This window comes from Columba livia, chromosome 11, assembly GCF_036013475.1.
Source record: "Columba livia isolate bColLiv1 breed racing homer chromosome 11, bColLiv1.pat.W.v2, whole genome shotgun sequence".
Lineage (NCBI taxonomy): Eukaryota > Metazoa > Chordata > Aves > Columbiformes > Columbidae > Columba > Columba livia.
The window spans coordinates 15,965,186-15,980,355 of NC_088612.1; the positions used below are offsets into that span (position 1 = coordinate 15,965,186).

At 38.2% G+C, this 15,170-nt stretch overlaps 1 protein-coding gene across 4 annotated transcripts in view; it reads right to left on the reverse strand.

Moving 5' to 3' along the window:
• Positions 1-15,170, reverse strand: part of TRPM1 (transient receptor potential cation channel subfamily M member 1) — a 78,577-nt gene that overhangs the window by 60,942 nt on the left and 2,465 nt on the right. The window lies entirely within an intron of this gene.

Sequence of the window (15,170 nt, forward strand, 5' to 3'; positions counted from 1 at the left end):
TATGCCAAAAGACCAAAAAATGCCTTTCCAGGCAGTGGTAGCAAGCATCAGTGTGCCTATTTTACTGGCTTTGCAGGCTGGAAGTTCCCATGAAAGATTAGGCAAGATGATTTTTGCCTTTTAGCTGCAAAGCTCAAGCGAAGCTGGATGCTCTCAGGACGTGCTGTCAGCACTGTTTGACTTTGCTGAATGTGCAGTTCCATGAAACTCCGATTACTACAGAATAACAGCTTGCTGCCATAAAGCATTAGCATGAGATTTTACCTTTTTTCCCTCAGCAGTCATTCAATAAGTGTACTGGGGGAAAAATGGCATTCTAAAACGAGTGTCATATAGCAAATAGACACATATTATTTAAAGTAATGCCAACAATCTTCACTTTATTTTATCATAGTGCTATTTCAGGCTTATCAGTGAACAAAGCTGTGCACAATGGCATGGGTTTGTTTTGTAAGGGAAAAGACCAATGAAACATTCAAGACTTTTCTTATTTTTAAAACAAAACAAAATACTCCAAGAAAGCAATATGCTTGATTTACAGCTACAGGCTGCAGGTTAAATGAGTCCTTCAAAAAGGAAAGGATTATGATCAATGCATTCAAGCACTGAAATACAAGACCAAACAAAACAGAAGCAGAACGCAAAGCCACAAGCAGGAGCTGATGAAAATGCATTGTCATTCAACATGCTCTGTCACACAGCTGAATTACAGAGACCAAACATCTCCTTCACGTTTCCAACACAGAAAGGAGGGACTTGTAACATTTCTCTTCAGTCTTTACTTGTGAATAGCTTTAAATATCTAAACTATTATGTGATTCTCCAAGAACGAGCTGGTTTGGATCAGAAACAGCAATAGCGGTTTAGCAGAAATAGCAATAGCTGTAAAAATGTCACTTGAGAACTTCTTGAAAGTAAATGCATATTCTTTTCATTGTAAATGAATCCAAATGGGAGCCAAGATTCAAACAAGTCACTTAAGCATTGTATTGAGATTCTTATGGAGCATACTTATCTACACAGAGAACCAGGTTTAGATTACCTTCTAATATACTTACTAGACATTTCAGCAGTTACTTGCCAGTAGTTACCAGAATTTTTCATCATCCATCCAATCTGTTTATCACTTTTAAGTGCCAAAATGGTCATTCCTACAAATACTCGTCCTTCAGAGAACAGAGAATGCTGATGACAATTACTGCCGCAGAAATTTGCTAATGTGCTCATTGCTGCAGCTGTGGGCTGCTTTTACATACATGGAGCAATCATCATCTCAACTCTGTATTAAAACTGACGTTCGGATTCCTTTAGTGTCACTCGCAGAGATCACAGCTGGTGGAGGAACGTAGCCATGAAGCCTATGATCCTGCCAGCACCAGCACTGACTGAACAGAACAAATCCATGACTGGGGAATTCCAAAATGGTTCTGTCTGTCCAGCTTGTTTCCAAAAGTTTCGAGGATTACCTGTAACAACAGCACCATAACTGAAAATTCTGCAAATAAAGATGAATTTGCATGCTTTGATGGCTGAAGTGCAATTCTTTGCTGACAAGTTGGGGTTGCCTTTATTCTTCAGTCGTATTTTTTACACGGGGAGCAAGATCATTAACATTTGATGCATTAAGCATTGGCAGGTGCTGTGATGAAACTAGGCAAAACTAGCAGACATAAAAGGCTGAAATAGAAGTTACTGTGTTTAAAGATGTGCTATGAAATCAAGCCCTTTGCTAAATTCATTATTACAAATTCCTGATACATGGAAAAATGAACCTTGAAATAGCAGAAAATCAAATCAATTCTAAGAAGATGTGGGACATGGGTTCTGATAGAAAAAGTTGTAAGTATCTAAATAAACATGCCACAGCGTCCAGAACCGCAAAGCTTTTAAAACTACTACTTACTACTCAGTGGGAGATACAACGTATTCACAGCTTCCAAAACCAAGATTCTTTTAACAGGTTCCTCTACATGGACTTAAAAGCCTAGTGGCAAACACTCATTTTGAAAAATGTTGGTGTAAGAAGCTATAAGTCACTTAAAGCACAACCTAGCTGTGTAGTTACAGTCAACAAGGATAAGAAGAAATATTGTAACAGAAAATATTAGGAAGCATCGCTTCATGTCTCAGGATGAATTTGTATCTACCACAGATACAAAAGCGAGTGAACTGAATAGGATTTCTAAAGTTTCAAGGAAAAATAAAGCCATGAATATACACCTCTATTTAAATCTTCTACCTTGAACACTTTGTACTGCTAGGTGAAAAGGGATTCGGCATGTGCCAAACATCACAGGGCTTGTTGGGTTCAGCTTTAATGGCCAGGCCAGAGGGCGAGTCTTGGAATTTTCTCTGGTTGGTACAATCGTTGACAGAGGGAAAGGTGGATCAGCTTGTAACTATGGGAGGTACTAAAAAAAAAATCATAATAACAACAAAACCACATCAAAACCTTAAATACTTAAAAGTTATATTACAAGATGCTCAGAAACTCTCATAGCTCTCTACATGATGATAGAAATATTAAACTTTCTAGTCTGCAATTTTAAATGAAAGATGGATATGGAACACAGGTGCTAAACAGGACTAAAAGTACTAGAGCTGTAGTTGCTACCGGAGTGGCACTGTAACTGAAGACAGCTTTATTAGCCAGAAGTCTCATGAATTCCACATTTCAATAACCCACTGGTGTATACCACCTTCATGCAGAGATCATTGGCATTTTAGACCAGTAGTTTAAAAACCTGGCTTCGCTCACTACTGAGTTAGACTTCTTAAACAAGGAACAGATTTTTACTTGTCAAACTAAACTAAGAACATTTCTTTAAATGTCCTTTTTTGTAGAGTTATCTGAGCAAAGCCTGTTTGCTCAGTCTCATTAACATACAGTTTGGTGAAGGATGAAGTCTTCTACTGAATGAGAACAAATCCCCAGAAAAAGGGGGGAAAAGAGAGACAGGATTTATTCAGAGAAGGATATTAAAAATAAAAAAATGTGCCAAAACCACTTGGCATGAGAAACATACCAGCTGTACTTCACTAATCCACGGCTGATCCTTGGAAGGACCAGCAGGCTGAGTGCCATTTTATTGGCAAGAATCAAGAACAAAATAGAATCAAATACATACGCATAATACTGGCTATTAAGAATTTGGCCTGGGTCTGATAAAGTACGTATTAAGGACTCATTGCTTAATTCAGCCACAGAAAATGAAAACATGAAAATAGACTAAATGAAGGTATTTGCTGGAAAATAGTTTCATTATTATGGTCTCACTGCTGCAGGACATGTATCTGCTGAACTGGCCCCAAGTCCTGCACTTGGAACTGTTTCAATGAGTCAAAAACTGAACATGTCACTATGAAATCCCCAGATGTGTTTCTTTCTGTCCATGGCTGAGGCACACTGCCAGAATAACCACAGAATAATCTGCACAGTCAATGTCTGTGCTGTGCCTGTACCTGCTGACAGCTACAGGGTACCACCAATACCTAGTCTGGCAGGTGGAGGGAGGTTGTTTTTGTCCTTCTTTCATAGTATTCAATGCCAGCAGAAGCTGTCAAATCCACACACTTTCAACCTCCCCTACAACTTCCACACATCTTTCAGTCTGAATTATACTGTATTCCACAGCTTCATGCATTTACTCTAGCTTTTGTACCAGCTCAGTACAACTTTGGCAAACAGAATCCTAAACACAGTCAAAAGTCTAAATGCATCACTTGTTTTGCTAATGACCTTTTACAATAAACACATCTCAAAAGTCAAAAGTAACTTTAGTACTAGAAATGACATAAACTGAAAAACAATTACAGAAACCATAAAATAGTGCCATCTTGAGCTGGTTCAGGTTATGTTAGATAATAGTATAGGCAATTCCTTTTTTCTCATGCTTATGACCCTTCGATCAATATGTGAGCATTTCTCAGCTCTGGGAGGGTGAAGGGAGAGAGGGAAAGAGCGCAGGGAATGAAAAAAGAAAAGGCAATACAACCTTTGCTTTCAGTTTCTGTCCACAGTCGTGACAAAATAGCTATATGATGACTGCTTGATTAAAAATTAATTGCTGTAGTAATTTAAATATATGCCTTATTTAATAATTAATGTATGGATATTAAAATCAGACTATTCACTGAAGTCTTATTATAAGGTATACTCAGAAAAAGATCCATGATCTTCATTGTATTATTAAAGGCAGGGAGAGGGATTTCATTGTATCTTGGAGAAGGAACTCTTCCTGTCATATCTGTCTTGTGCAACAATTGGTCCTTATTTTGTTTCACTACTAGAGAAAACATGAATTTTGGTGTAAGACTTCATAGTGAGGTCCTTTCTAAATAGCATAGCTCTATCTAGTGGTTGATACATCCAAGTGCACCTGACTGTTTAAAGAAGACAATCATGGATTTGATGAAGGTCTTAGGAAGGTGACACTTCCTTACTCTGATCTACTGTCATCCACCTTGCCCAAGTCTGGAAATACACCAGTAAAGGTTGTACTACTAGCTAAATCTTATCTTTATATACATTGATGGATGTAATTTAATGGAGAGTTCTCCTTGTAATGAACACTTTTTCCAATACAATTTGCAGGGAAAAAAACAGGGGGTCCAATCCTCATTCAAGCTACATCTGTTTCTCCACATATTGTTCCAGAAAACAACTTGAACATAGCTTCATTATTTTGTGCACAGGAATTAAATAAGTGTACAGCCCAGTTTTCATGTCCTTTCCAACTCATGTTTTATCTAGCATTTCTGCAATGAGATGACACAGGCGAAACAGAAGTTTCACTAGCTATGTTTTCATTGTAAATAATTCAAATCTGCTCTAAATTAACTTGTATTCTAGCAAAACAGTAAAATAGATTTGATGTTTTGTGTGCCTGTCCATAGAAAACAAAACCACTTATCCATTTCAACACTTTGAAGAGCAGTAATGAGAAGTTTCAAACTGACACGTGTAAACTCATGAAAATGTAATATTACTAGAATATTTTACCTTATCAACATGACAATTATTTGACAATCAATGCAAAGTGATTTGACCAAGCTAAATATATCCCCCAGTATTCATTCCATTAAAATTTTATAGCTTCCGTTCTCCTTGCAGAGAAAAAAAAATCAAGTTGACAGCCAGATTTACTGACTTGCTCTTGTTCATGATTCAAGCAGTTTGCTAATGAACTAGGGCCATAAGATTAACAGAGGTTAGTGTGGACCGCTTCACATTATTTTCTACCGAATGAAGTAGTAGTAAAATGTTTCCTAAACGCTCAGTCAGGTGCCTGAACACAAGTACCCAGCACCAACCCAGATGCACGGTGTATCAAAGACATCCTCCCAAAACCGGCATTCTGCAGGCTCTCATGAAGACCTCTCTGCAGCTAGAGGCCTGAGGGGATGGGAAGTGCCACTAACTGCTTAAGTTCAGGTATCTCAGTTGTGTCCTTGTGCATTCCTCCTAATAATGCTCCGTTACAGAAAATAAAGATAACATGGCTTTCCCTCAGTGCTAGCAAAAATAATTTCAGAACACCATAACTTAAATTAAAAAATATTTGCAAATCCTACTGACACAGATAGGTGAATGTCAGAAAGGTCAGAGATGGCATTAGTGTTTTTATTTATTCCAACTACTAAAACTTTATCAACAGGAACATCTTAATGCCATATGATTTTTTTATGGGAGAGGCAAGTAATGCTTAAAATTAACTAGGCCACAGACTGGACACTAATCAAGAATGTATTGGACTAGCCATTTTTAATTTTTATTTCCCTTCCTATGATTTCCCGAACATGGTACACAACAGCAACACTAACGCAGAGCTCCTGGAAGACAGCCATTCCCCCGGCTCTGCTCCTCAGGCTGGCTCTCAGCACAGCTTCATGTGTCCACAGGCCCAAACAGATCAGGATGCATATACACTGACAGCTAAATCTCCATTCAGACCCTGTCTTGGCTGCCCACATCTCTCAGCAGTCAAGCAGACAACAAGAGGCAAGACAAAGTGCCAAGACATAGAGATAAGGCATTCTGAGCCACCGGGATGGGGTGGGGGGGGAGGGGAGGAGCAGAAACCAAACCCAAAAAATTCTTCAGATGAGATTAGTGTGATACAGAGCCTGGCTGGCCCTGGTCCTACACAGATCCCTCTTCTCCCAGCCTTTTGGTTTACCAGGAGGTCAATATGCATCAACCAGTTAACAGCAGAGCTACCACTAAAACAGACTAAAAAGTAGTGACACTTTATGCCAAGATACTTCCGAGAAGGTGGAGGCATTTCTCTGGTAAATTAACTATTTCAAAGGCAGATGGCTGATACAAGAGTTCGGGATTCTCTAGGATGAAAGACACTGCTCAACAGCCGGTGTTTCAACACTCAGAGCTTATAACTTAGGAAAACACACTTTTTAAGCCCTCTGTTCAAACCTAGGCCTGACAAATGCAAACAAAACCATGCCTGATACACTTCTGAGAAAGTGAAGAATAAGGATTTTGTCATGAAAGCTCAACAAATTGTGAAGTGAAATTAGAACCAAATATCAACACTGGTACAAAATTCAGCAGCAAAATTAAAAGGTTCTCAAATTTGACTACTAAGTATCAGGTTAAATAAATCTTACCCAAACATAAAAGACTGTTTTCCAAAACTAATAAGCTCAAGCTGGCTTCAAGGCTTTCCATAGAACTTGCAGCTAAGCTACAGAACTCCTTGGTGAAGGATGCTGTGGAGACTAAAAGGCAACAACCTAACTTCACATCAAACCCCTCCAACATTTCCTCCGGTCCAGACAATCCCCACCTTAAGTATTGCTGGACAGGTGTAAACTCTGCAGGAGAATAACTACATGTGCCCCCTGTTCCTACAGCGCTGGGCAATGTAGATTTCTGGTCTGACCCAGCACAGCTACTGTTATATATATATTCTCACGCCTTACCTCTGAGTTTAATAGGACATCAAACAGAAAAATCTTGTCAGCTCATACGCAGTTAGCCCAATTCCTACCTGTATTTTCAGTCTTCCGCTTTATGAGCAAATTCATCTCCATAACTGAAAAATATTTGGGGGCTTCAACAAAACCTAGGTAAAATATTAAGTGATTAAGATGTAATTTCAAACCAGCACACCCTGGGCTATGAGCACCGATCCAGCTAATCACATGCTGATTAAATCTTTTAAAAATCCTTGGAATTTACCCTTTGCTCTTCAGTTCCAAACTATAAAATCACGACCAACAACACAGAACTGGACAAAGACATTTAATTAACGTGAACGTCAAGACAAAAATCAAATGCATTTCTCTTCACTTATCAATCTCTGTAAAGTACATTAATAAACCAACATAGAAGTTAATGATTTACTGCTGAATTTTGTTAGGAATAGTCTTGGGTACTGTGTATCAGAAACAAGAGAGGATGAACCCCTGAAAAACTTATTTCTCCTGTTTTTTGTGAAAAAAAACATTTGTAATACATGACCTGCAACAGAAAAACTGGGAAGGAGATAAACAAAAATCAGCTAGGAACTTTGGAAATTAAAAAAGGAAAAACATTTAAATGTCTATTCTGTTAAAAAAAATCCCGAACAGTACACTTAGTAGAGCTTAGTAACCACTGCTTGCTTCCCACTGGTAGAGGCTTAAGCCATTCAGCTATTAATCACATGAAAGCAGATATTAAGGAATATTAATCCATACCAGCTGTTACATCTTTTACTGTGCTATTATTAGAGATTAATCTTTATAGAACAAGGCTGCCTTTTCATGTCATTTCCAAGAGGACATCATACAAGCTGATACTGTTTTACAACACATCTTCATAAAGGGGATGAAGAAAGTAGGAGATACTGACTACATGGTGAAATGACATTCAACCTCATCCTTCAAATCTAACGCAGTTACTTTTGGAAGAGACACTGTCACTGTAATCAGTTGATTAGTTAATTTTATTGTAATTGTAAAAATTGCTTTTATGGTAATTCTATTTACATCAAAAGAAAAAAGAAAAGGGATGTTCTCTTAGTGATACGGAATGTTCCCTTATAGAAAGTTCAAGGCCATGTAACTGCCCATCTTCAGTGGCAGCGAATGAACATGCTCAAAAACACCTAATATGACCTAGTTGATAGAGACTTAATGAGGGATACTTCAGATTGTAACACAATTTTAACAAAACAGAATCAACACTGTGAGCATAACATTTCCTAAAGAAATATAAAACCCCTGTTAGGTGAGAGAAGTTTTCAGAGGAGCAGGTGCTTTTACTGTTGGTTACAGTTCATAGATGACTGCATCTGCAGACTCTAGACAAACTCCTATTGGATCGCATCCTGCTGGAATGCTATTAAAATCACAAAAAGTATCACACTGTTCAAAAAAGTAAAACTACTGGCAGAAAAGGCCAGTGTTATCCATTAAAGATTATGAGATTACCATTAAAAATAAGCTTCTAATCCGTTTCTTGAGTTTTGGATGAGACTGTACAAGCTGCATGAGGAAAATCAGTTGTCATAGTTACAGAAAATCTACACACTCTATACCTGCAGTCTCCTCATTTTGTTAAATGCAAAATTCTTCTCTAATTATGTTGCAGTTATTCACCAGAGTACCTTTGGTTTTTACTCATTTGGACTTCAGATTGATTTTATAGATTACATGCATATTAGTTTTATAGCATGGCCTAAATGGTGAGGATGAAGTTCTTTAGTCTTGAGTCGAACCATTCACTGTTCCCCCACTCTTCCTTGCAATTCAGACAGTATCTCCTCACCAGCCACCACCCTTTGACTCTTCCCAGTTTGCAGAATCCCTTTAGTGGCTCCCTTTTCTCAGTCTGCCCATATTCTGTCTGCACAACCTGATCTGCTTCAGCTGGTCAGCTGCCCCCTCCACAGCACTGCCTGAACCTGCCTCTGGCATTGACAACCTGGCATTGACAACCTGGCATTGACAACCTGGCACCTGCCTTTCACAGTCTTTGATACCTGGCTTTAATCCTTTCCACCCTCATCTTCATCTGCTGGTGAACCAGCTGTTATTTATTATATATAACATTGGTTCTGATGCCTTTTCTTCTCCTCTCAAAGAAGAACATTAAAATTCTGCTGTTTCACTCTCCTCTTCATTCCACTGCCTGGGATAAACTGCCTTTCCCATTCCTCCCTGCTAACGCTGGTCTACAGGACTTCTCCCATTTCCAGACTGGATTGGTGGCCAGCCCTACAGTGACACTTCTGCTTCCTAGTGGCAATAATTTGCCTGCTACAAACTGGGAAAAAGTACAGGGCAGACAGAGGTACTCCCAACACAAAAGATAATGTACATATTAGGAGGTAAAACTGGGGTCCAAATGTAAGCCTTCAAGCAGTTTATCTCATTGCTTACTTTTTATTTAAATTAACGGGGTTTTGTTGTGGGTTTTGTGTGAGGTTTTGCTGTATGCACACACCATCTGCTCCTGCTGGATGTCTGCAGTGTATCAACTTGTAGAGAAGGAGCTCAGTGCAATGCTGCATGCCCAGCTATGCTAGGTGACTCACATCTGCAGAATACAGACTCAAGTCCTTATGAACAATTCCTGACAACAAAGAGATTCCTAAAAGCCATACCTTAAAACGTTTGTCTTGGGAAGAAACTTGCAGGATTGTCAAGAAGAATGTCATGGACATGCCAAGGAGAACCACCGAGTTCTACATTTCAAATTGGATAAATCCTCCACCACACTGTTTCTTGTGGTGTGTCACAGCAAGACAAAAACTTAAAATTCACTTGGCCAATTGTGCATCCTGCTTAGAGCATTAAAGGATTTATTTCCCATTCCTATTCTGATCAGCTGGTACTAACACATATTCTGTTACGGGCTGTTTTTCACAACGCTCTTATCTAGTTTGTTGAAGGACGTTAAGATACCAAATCCACATTAAACTGATTCAGTAAAGCTCTGCTCTACCTAGGGAGAAATAAATTATTATACCTAAGCTATTTTCTCACTTTCATCACTCAACTGACTCTCTAAACTGGAAAAAACACGGCAGTGTTATCTCCTGAGCCACTGAGAAAATGGTCAAAATGTTTGCACAAGGAGAATTTCTTACAGCAGAAATTTTAGGAAAAAATATATTTGAAACTCTCAAAAGGAATGTATATGAAAATAATTTCACTGTTACCTAGTGATTTATCTAATCACAACTGTAATATTAACCAGTTGCAGATAACTGTTCCATATTAACCCATGAGCTCATCTTTTATAAACCATCAAAAGGTATGGTAATTGGAAGGAAATCACAGCTTCTTGACAAATAGTTTAGGAGCAGAAAGTAAATTAATCCTGTTAATACTTTTTTTCCTATTTGAAGTTTAATATAGTAGTGCTGTGGAGATTTTCAAAGTTGTCTAATGTATTTAGATAAAATAGAAATGTCTTTAATATTATAAAAATATTTTTTTAGACATCACTGTTATTTCTTATACCACATTTGATAGCCAGGAAGAACACAGCGATGTGAGAAATAATGCAATTAAACATATATTAGTGTCTCTACAAAAGCTGAAATCTGAGCATCTGGATGGCTTTTACTGAGTATATCCTTATACAGACAATCACAGAGAATTTGCAAACATGGAAATCGGCAAACAGAAATAACATGAAGAGAGAAACTGTTTCAATAAAATGGTTTTCTCTTCAGAGTGACAGAAAATGAGTCATAGTAGGTACATCTTAAAAGATATTTAGATCAAGTCAATGGAGATAGTAAGCAGAGATGAAAGCATTATTTAGTACTACAAAAGTAACTAACTCCCATTAGTGGGAATGACAGACGAGTGATGTACACCCAGATAAGCTGCATCCTTTTTAATAAACTGAGGTGTTTACAAAGACACAGATGTAAGCCTGCATGCACACAAGCATACTCCTTTTCTTAAACGCTACCAGTTTCACATTTCATTTACAGCATTCTCTGTTGAGGCAGAGAATTACGCCTCTAATTGCAGAGCAGGTAACAACAGGCACTTTTGTAAAACTGCTCGAGAAGTAAAATGTCATTGTCCTCTAGAGCACTGCTGTCAAAAGCAGAGGAACATATGGGAAAGGTAAGCAGAGTACAGAACCGAGCAGAGATACCTGGCCATTTGAGTGACTCTTGCTACTCAGCACTACTGCAGTAATAATTGGGAGTTAAAATCATGGACCAGGACCACACATTGTTACATATTGCTCGAGAACTGGGCTGTGACAGTGGTAAAAGGGAAAATGCTTAGAGTGGCAGGTTCATTATAAATCTCTACACTTAGTTACCTCACACGGCTTTAGCCATTCCCCGCCCAGGTTTTCCAGATGTATCCCAAAGCACTACACCCCTACAAAACACACACATTCAAGACTAGTTTCAATCCTCGTCTTCAGCTCTATCATTAGCCTAAGTTTATGTTTCCTACGAAACATTCTCAAGCACAATAGTACCCAGATTTCCTGCCCCGAGATGTCCTGACTCCCAGGGATAATCACTCCACTTGCCCGTATGCTGACAGTGTGCTATTCACCACAAAGAGCCAACTAACAGAATTTCTCAGCAGAAGTAACACTCCCAGTCCACTACATAAGCCTAAACATCTATTTTTTTAATCAACTCTAGAAAGAGTTTTTCTTGTTAAATATTTTTGTTCCCAAAATTAACATTAAAGCAAATAAACACCAAAAGAATGAGGAAGACTAAAACAAGCAAGCCATGAAGGGAACTTATAGCTTTTAAAAGACCAATTTTTTATAATCAGAAGACAAAACTTGTTAAAAAAAACAAAATCTGTACTGTGCTCCTTCTGCCTTACAATTGATTAGTCTGGCAAGATTAAATCATTTTTATCTGGGTATTTTACTCTGACTTTATTCCATTAAGGAAGTAAAATTCTGTATGCTTTGCAGTATCAAAATAGGCTTGGAGACATTAAAAAAAACCAACTGACTGCACCTGGGACACTAGGCCCACATTATAGATTTTCTACTTGGATTTGTCACGTTTAAGTGAGCCTAGACATATAAACCAACATTTCAAAGGGGAAATCATTCTCTTTAATTTCCTTTATCTTTGTTTCTCAGTATTATTCAATAAATAAAGTTAATACAACAGACTATGAAACCACTGCTTATCTTTGTAAAGCCATTTGGCCGATAAAGCAAGCAATATACAGTTGTTCATGAAACGGAAGCGTCTTGCAGGACAACCTGTTTTCTCACACTATTTGTACACAGCCATGAGGCACCTGAGAAGCAACTGTGCAAGTAACGGGCAAATTTAAAGGAAGTGACACTGTTGTGAAGTATTAGCTGACATTTCAACACACCACTTTGCTTTATATCTATCAGAGGAGAACAAAAATGAATCCACTACCAATGCTTTAGAGCCTTCAGTTTTTCTTCTGTTTAGGCTTGGCTCTGGTGACAAGAGGACATCATAGCTGAAGTATTCTTTTTTTTTTTCCCCCTAGCACTCAATGACTGTAATACAGCCTGTAATATGGGGATTACATGCAACTTGACAGACTCTTTAGCAGAGAAAAGGGGGAGGGTCCCCAGCTAGTACATAAGAAACATTGCTGTAAATGACTTTATCCATAGATAGTGCTTGCAATTCACCTGGTGATGGCCCATGACCATCCATCTCTGCTGAAGAAGTCCCCCAAACCTAGACATATTGTTCCTTGTCTTCACAGATGACCACAGCCAGTATTTCACAACATAGAGAACAACTTTTTTTAAGAGGGAACCATTCTAATACATATAATACTTAGTTGTTTGTGTGTCAGTGACTAATTTCCTCTAAGATGCTGCCAGACATTTTTCTCTCATTTACGTTCCTTCAGACTTCCATTCACCCCTTGCATTAGAATCTGACTCTAACACTGGGATGATCAGCAGAAATTAGAGGTAAGAGTGTTGGAGGAGTTGGAAGAAAAGACAAAAACTATTGCTCATTATTTGAATTGAGTCAGTTTGTAAAAGGTCAGCAGAGCTGGAATCTAAGTAATCCTCAGCTGAAGTCAGTGTACATTTGTTTCAAATGAATCTATCAATCCATGGACAAAAGATGTAGTTAAATTCCCTTCAAAGCTGAAAACTAAATTAAGAAACAAATTCTTAATAGTCATCCACACATGCAAGCTTATGACAACAGTGAGCATACACATTACAAAGCAATCACCTCATGTCTTCTTTCTCCCCCCTTGTCCTTCTCATTCATGTACTGCACAGCACATGATCTAACCACAAACCCCATTTCTCATAGAATCTGACATAGATGTTCAGTGAATCACATCAGAAGCCTTTATACATCCTAGCAGTATTCTCACTGATTGTATCTAAATTTGGCATGAACACTAAGTATCAATAGTCATCAAAACAGGATTTTGACTATGCATAGGAATAATTAGAGGCTAGCTCTGTTCAGTGATATTTAACCCAAAGATACTTAAGACAGTGCACTCGTGGAAGAACTCACTTAAGAGGAATAAGATTCATTGCCAGAACCATTGCAATGAACATGACTGATACCTCTGAGACTTAAAAGAACACAGAAGGGAAGATAATTGTTCTCATTTATAATGGTACTAGCTATTAAAAAAAAAAAAGGCAGTGTATCTGGGTGTGTTTCCCTCAGACTGTACTACTTGGGTAATTGCAGACTTACCTTTTGTGATCCAGATGCTGAGCCCTTAAATGAAGTGCGTTTGAAGGAGCCACTCATCCTCCGTAAGGAACCTGTGAACTTTCCTCCTTTTCCTTTCTTAGTCCCTTGGCCCTTACCCTCCATAAGGGACCTACTACTCCAGCACCAAAGAAAACTCTGATTTCAGTCATGTAGTCTGAGCAGTTTTTTTCCCAAAGCCAACAATCATTAGGTTACAGATTAAATAAAAAGACAGATGCATAAAACAAAATAAAATCCAAATAATGAGACTCCTGTTCTGATATGCACCCTGTCACAAGTGTTACCAGCCAGCTGGAAAAACAAGGCAATACACTGATACAAACTGCTGTCCTCCTCCCTCTTCTCTACTGACTCTATAATCAGGCTTAATGCACACAGCTTCTGCAAGCTATGGTTTTTAATGGACAGAGATTTAATAAATGGTGATTGAAGGTAAATCTACTTTAGAAGCAGCAGCCTGAAAGGTTTTTATTTGTGCAAAGCACTGGGCAGTCAGATGGAAATTATTTTGGTATCAGTAGAAAGGCACATGAAAAGAGCAGATGGTCCTCAGCAGACTACAGGTTAGAGGCTTGGTGGAATTCTGAAGCATAAATGCTGATGGCAAGTGTGGCTACAGCAGGTCTTGGGATGAGAAAGACAAGGTTTTAAAAGCAAACAGCCCATGAGATCACAAGTTAGATTCTAATTAATTAGGGAATATGGGTTGTGGCAAATAAGGTGTGGTGTGTATTATCCTCCTGAATTCTTGTCAACATCTCAATTTATCTGTTTTTTACTATTCTGCCTAAATATGCAGAGTGAAAACAAAAGGAGGGGCAGTTAGGAGACAATAAACAAGAAATGAGGAAGAGAGAAGGTGCTTTAAAAGAACAATGCAATTATTATTGATTAGGAAATAGCTAGTTGGCTCCAGAAGACTTGCCTTCTCAGACATGAGCCAAGAATCTGTTAGAGAGCCTGGTTTGGAAAAGAAGAGGGATGAGAGCAGAGAGAAACTAGAGATACATTTCAGCCATTCTAAGTCTATGTCTCCCTAAAGACAAGGGAAAAATGCAAAAGTTTTACATTTTCAAATTCTGAAGAAGCTTGAACCCACTTCATGAAATCACAATGTTTTTCCTTGGCAGTATGATAATTTTCCAGGCAAAGTGCATTTCTTATTTGAAAAAAATAGTTTCTAATTTTTCAATACAGAACTTGGCATCTTTCTTAGGTCTGAATAGCTGCAACTCAAATAACGTAAAGCATCTAGAGAATTTTAGACCATTTTTACAGAACTCTATTTAAAAGATCTTGTGCACAGCAAAACTGATAGTGACAGCACCATGTCTCCAATTCCCTTTGGCACTTCAGCTATACACTGCAGTAGATTATTGGTTTTTTTCTCAGTTACAGGTATTAGCCATTAGGTACTTCAACAGTTCTTGATTCTTTAGTTTCTATGCCTGAAATGAAGTGTAG